Source organism: Aulonocara sp. 'chitande type north' Nkhata Bay, linkage group LG7 (genome assembly GCF_057382095.1).
Source record: "Aulonocara sp. 'chitande type north' Nkhata Bay isolate Kocher_YH1m ecotype deep benthic linkage group LG7, A_spYH_male_GT1.1, whole genome shotgun sequence".
NCBI classification, from domain to species: domain Eukaryota; kingdom Metazoa; phylum Chordata; class Actinopteri; order Cichliformes; family Cichlidae; genus Aulonocara; species Aulonocara sp. 'chitande type north' Nkhata Bay.
This window is the reverse complement of record NC_141350.1, coordinates 46,850,135-46,854,957: the sequence shown is the minus strand read 5'-3', so window position 1 is coordinate 46,854,957 and position 4,823 is coordinate 46,850,135.

Genomic DNA, 4,823 nt, shown 5'->3' with positions numbered 1-4,823 from the left:
GCCTGAAAATGGACATGGACACGAGTTGCCTAGTCTCTTTTGATAGACCTCACAGGAAGTGAAACTTCAACTTGAGTGTAAAAATGACCAAATAAAGTATAAATAGCTGGTCCAGTGTGAGATTCAAACTCTAGTCTCTAGTGAGAAAGAAGTGACTCATGGCTTTGCCACCACCCCCTGCCTCCTAAGATCCACTTCAATGCACTTTCAAAGTGATAGCACTACAATTTGTGTTACAAATAAATACTACCTTTAACTCAACCCTTAAAATGTTACCTCAAAATGGCCAGATTTGCCATGAAGCCTTTGTTATTTTCTGTCGGACCAGCACCTATACACGACGTTGCAAATCTGAGATGGTCTTTAAATAAAATTTATTTTAAAACACAGTTTATTTTAAATCCACATAAAACACTTCATTTGGATTTCTTCTATGCTTCGTTTGCTGTTCCTCTATTCTCTCCCTTTCCAAGTCAGTTACACATCAAAATCTTTAAAATTTCAGATTAGGCACCAAAAAACCCCTGAAAAAAACATTTGCATTGCAGCTGGCAATAGGTTGTGTAAAGTTGTTTCACTGGTTTGTTTTGTGTTCACGATCCCCCTGAACAGTCCTAAGGGGCAAGAATAATTGGCAAGGGAGTGGAAGTGGCCTCAGTCTGTTGCTGCAAAATGTCCAGCATTATCAGAGAAGGATATCATCGACTTCAATTTGGAAAGGAGAAAACTATACTGCAGATAGCAAACGCCCAAGGGGAAGAGAAAGCATTAGGTCCTCACATTGTCCGCAGATGAAGTTCAGTGGTTGGCAGCGAAAAATCTTTCTCTAAGGGGTCCACAGGCACACTCAAACAAACAATAGAAGCTTTCTGAAAGAACTCAAGCTCGTGGCCAAATTTGACCCACTTTTGAAAGGGCACATTGTCAGGATGAACTCAGTGAGAGCCCACATGAAAAGATCATGCATTCCATAACGCCAAACCACAAAAATCATAGTAATAATACTTTCTTTTAGTTAAAGTGTCTGATGTCGGGTGCACCAAGCATTTGGTTCATTTTTTGAAATCCTTCCAAGAACTAAATATCCCCTCTGAAGACTACACAGGTCAGGCATATGAGAGAGGGGGTATCCAACATAACTTGTACAGCAACAGACAGAAATAATGTAAAGTGTTAGTTCAAGGCATAATCAATTATAATATGTTACTGCAAGTGTAAGATATTAGATGGCTTATTCAGGTTATTCAGGCCTGAGAGGGAGAATTTTGATTGTTTTATATGTTCGAGACGGTCAAAATGTTTAATCGTGCAACAAGGTGGGATGATTTATGCATTTTCTTAAAAAGTAACTGAAGACAATTTTTAAGGACACGTGTCTCAAAGTACAAACAAAAGCCCAAGTATGAACAAATGTCAGCAAAATGTTTACACTAGTATGACTATAAATGCTCATCACACCCTGATACAATTAAAAGTTGTATACAGACCATGCTTCTCTCCATCTAGAATACACAAATTATTTAAAGGCACTTCACCTATATATGTGATATGTTCAACAGATCAAGGAACCCTTACTCATCAGTTTATTCAGACTAACAGATTACTGACTTTTTGGGGTCCTCTATTTGACTTTTTCACTGCTGCTTTTAATAGGTAGCTCCCTTTTCCCTCTTTCACAGTGTTATTTTTGATGGTTGATTTGAGCAGATCATTATGAGGCTCAGTCCATTTCCTTATCAATGCTATTAGCAAGAAAAATTCTGCTGGAAGTCCAGACCGATTCAGCTTTATTTATACAACACTTTAAAACAACAGTAGGTGGCTGAGGACATTAGGAAGTGTGTTACACCTACAGAAAATTAGATACACTAAGTCAAACAAAGCAGATCTCTTTCAGGAAAAAAATGCTTTATAGTCCCAGGTCTGATTGAATAGTTTAATGAATCTTCATTGGGCTCATGGACAAACAATGCAGTATTGTACTATGAAAATTCAAAACATGTTTTGTTTGTTGTTCATTTTGTTTTGTATACCTGCAACTTCTAAGTCTTAAAAACTAATAATCAGAAAAAGTTACTTAAAAAAGTAATCCTGACTAAAAATAGAACTACAGCTTCTTATATTAATACTAACATCAGCAATATAAATTGGATATTTAAAAAAAAAAAAAAAAGCACTGTAAGTGCCTATTTTTTAAAACTTGAGGGAATAAAAATCACTTTTAAGTTACCACTGTTGCAACGTTTTCAGCTATTTCATCTTGAGTTGGGCAAAACTGTTGGTGTCTGTTAGGCAGTTGTGCCTAAAGGGAGGGTGTTTGTTATAAAGAGACTCACTTTCTGTGATCAGCTGTTGGAGATAAGTGGGTGGATCAGTTTTATGTTTTATGATAAAACAGCATCCGATGACACTAATTTGTGAGATTAGCGTCCACCCAGATAATCCAGTCCTCCTCTACATTTTTTATCCAACTCAAATTCATGTTCAAACATGTAAACATGGCCCATAATTACCGGCTCACACACATCCTGCTAGGGTGTATTTGAGTGGCTGTCACTGTTTTAATTGGAGAACACATATGAATTGATGAGCTGTCTGAGCTGTCAGACTGTCAGGTTCCTCTGGGTCAAGGCTGTTTGTTTGCTTTCAGAGTGGATGGATGACTGCTGAGCAGGAGAGCATCTAATAATTTATGTCTTATATTAATAAAACAGTTTTCACTTGTATTTTGGGGCATTTTTCAGCATTTTGTGTGAGAAAGTTGTAGCTATAGTGTCTAGTTTTAGAGACTGCTTATAATAAAGTTCATTTGTGAACTCTTTTTAGTCAAATACATTGGGAGGAAAGTAGAAAGAGTATAATCTTGGGTCTTTTTTTTCTTTGTCCACATGTATTTCACTTTCTCTTTCTTATCAACAGGAAAAAAGTTGTCACTGATTGGATTTTTTTAAAGCAGTGCAGTGTGTCCATTTTTTCATGCTTTCATAGTCCTGTTCATTAGGAATACCCTGCCTGCAATTATAAGTCCAAAGTACAGTCAACTAATTTTCACAAAGTGAAATGTTGAAAGGATCATATAATATACACTATATTGCCAAAAGTATTCACTCATCCATCAAAATCATTGAATTCAGATGTTTCAGTTATGGCCACAGGTATATAAAATCAACAATCTAGGCATGCAGGCTGCTTATACAAACATTTGTGAAAGGGCTCTCAGGGGCTCAGTGAAATCCAGCAACTGGGAACAATAGCAACTCAGCCACGAAGTACTGGGTGTAAAATCAAAGAGCAGGATCAGTGGGTGTTGAGGCACATAGTGCACAGAGGTCATCAACTTTCTGCAGAGTCAATTGATACAGGCCTACAAACCTCATGTGGCCTTCAGATCAGCTCAAGAACAGTAAGTAGAGAGCTTCGTGGAATGGATCTCCCTGGCTGAGCAGCTGCATCTAAGCCTTACATCACCAAATGCAAAGCGTCAGGTGCAGTGGAGTAAAGCGCACTGCCACTGGACTCCAGAGCAGAGCAGACGTGCTCTCTCAAATCACGCTTCTCTGTCTGGCAATCGGATGGACGAGTCTGTGTTTGGCAGTTGCCAGGAGAACTGTATTTTTCGGCCAAGTGTAAAGGTGGTGGTGGTGGTAGTTGGGGGGTGGGGTTGACATCTTAGACAATTTCGTGCTCCCAGCTTTGTGGGAACAGTTTTGGGATGATCTCTTTCTGTTTCTGTTTCAACATGGCTGCACACCAGTGCATAAAGCTAGGTCCATAAAGACATGGATGAGTGAGTTTGGTTAGAACTTGACCTAAACCCAGCAGTACACCTTTGGGATGAATTAGAGCAGAGACTGGGAGCTTTCTCGCTTAACATCAGTGTGTGAACTCACAAATTCACTTCTGGAAAAATTGGTAGAAAATTCCCATAAACACTCCTAAACCTGTAGAAAGCCTTCACAGAAGAGTTCAAGCTCTTATAGCTGCAAAGGCTGAGCTGACATCATATAAAGCCTCTGGATTAAGAATGGGGTGTTACTCAAGTTCATATGCATGTGAAGACAGATGAATTAATACTTTATATTATCTAACAGAGACACAATATAGTGTATCTCTGTTGTTAATTTCCACAAAGTTAATTTCCACAAAGTGAATGTTGAAATATGTTGTAAAAATATAGGTATAAAAGTTAAAAGTTATGAGCAGAAACTGGAGGGATTGTGGGATAAAATTAATTCATTAATGGTCCACAATAAACACTGAAGTCAATAATTGGCTTGCGTAATGATCCCTTCTCCAGAGTTAGCCTGGAACTCTCTCTTAAAAAGAAAATTGACAGACAGGCATAACCTGTTTTCCTCCTTTTATCTGAAATATCAGCAGTTCTCTGGTACAGTAAAGCAATTTTTATTTGTGCTGTAACTACATGGGAATTTCACAATAAAATATAAAATGCTTTGATGTTTCACTACAAAGATAGGTGCTAATCTTCTGCTTAGGTCTTTAAAGTCAGCCACAGTTGGAACTTGCCTCTGGCTTCCTGCTTGCACACCCACACATGCATCACAGGCATAAAATACAAAAGTCCCCCCCACAACTTTAACCACACCCCTGTAATACCTTATCCATATTAATTTACTCTATACTGACTGATAAATACTGGATAATGGATGAGGCTTTCGTCTCGGTAAACAGTGCAGGTCGACCTCCTCCAGTTTGGATAATACCCTCCATAAATGATTCAATGTGTCATCGGATAAAGAGGAGAAGCCTCATTACCAGACTAAAGGACATGTTACTACATCTGAGCCCACTTGTTGCTGGGA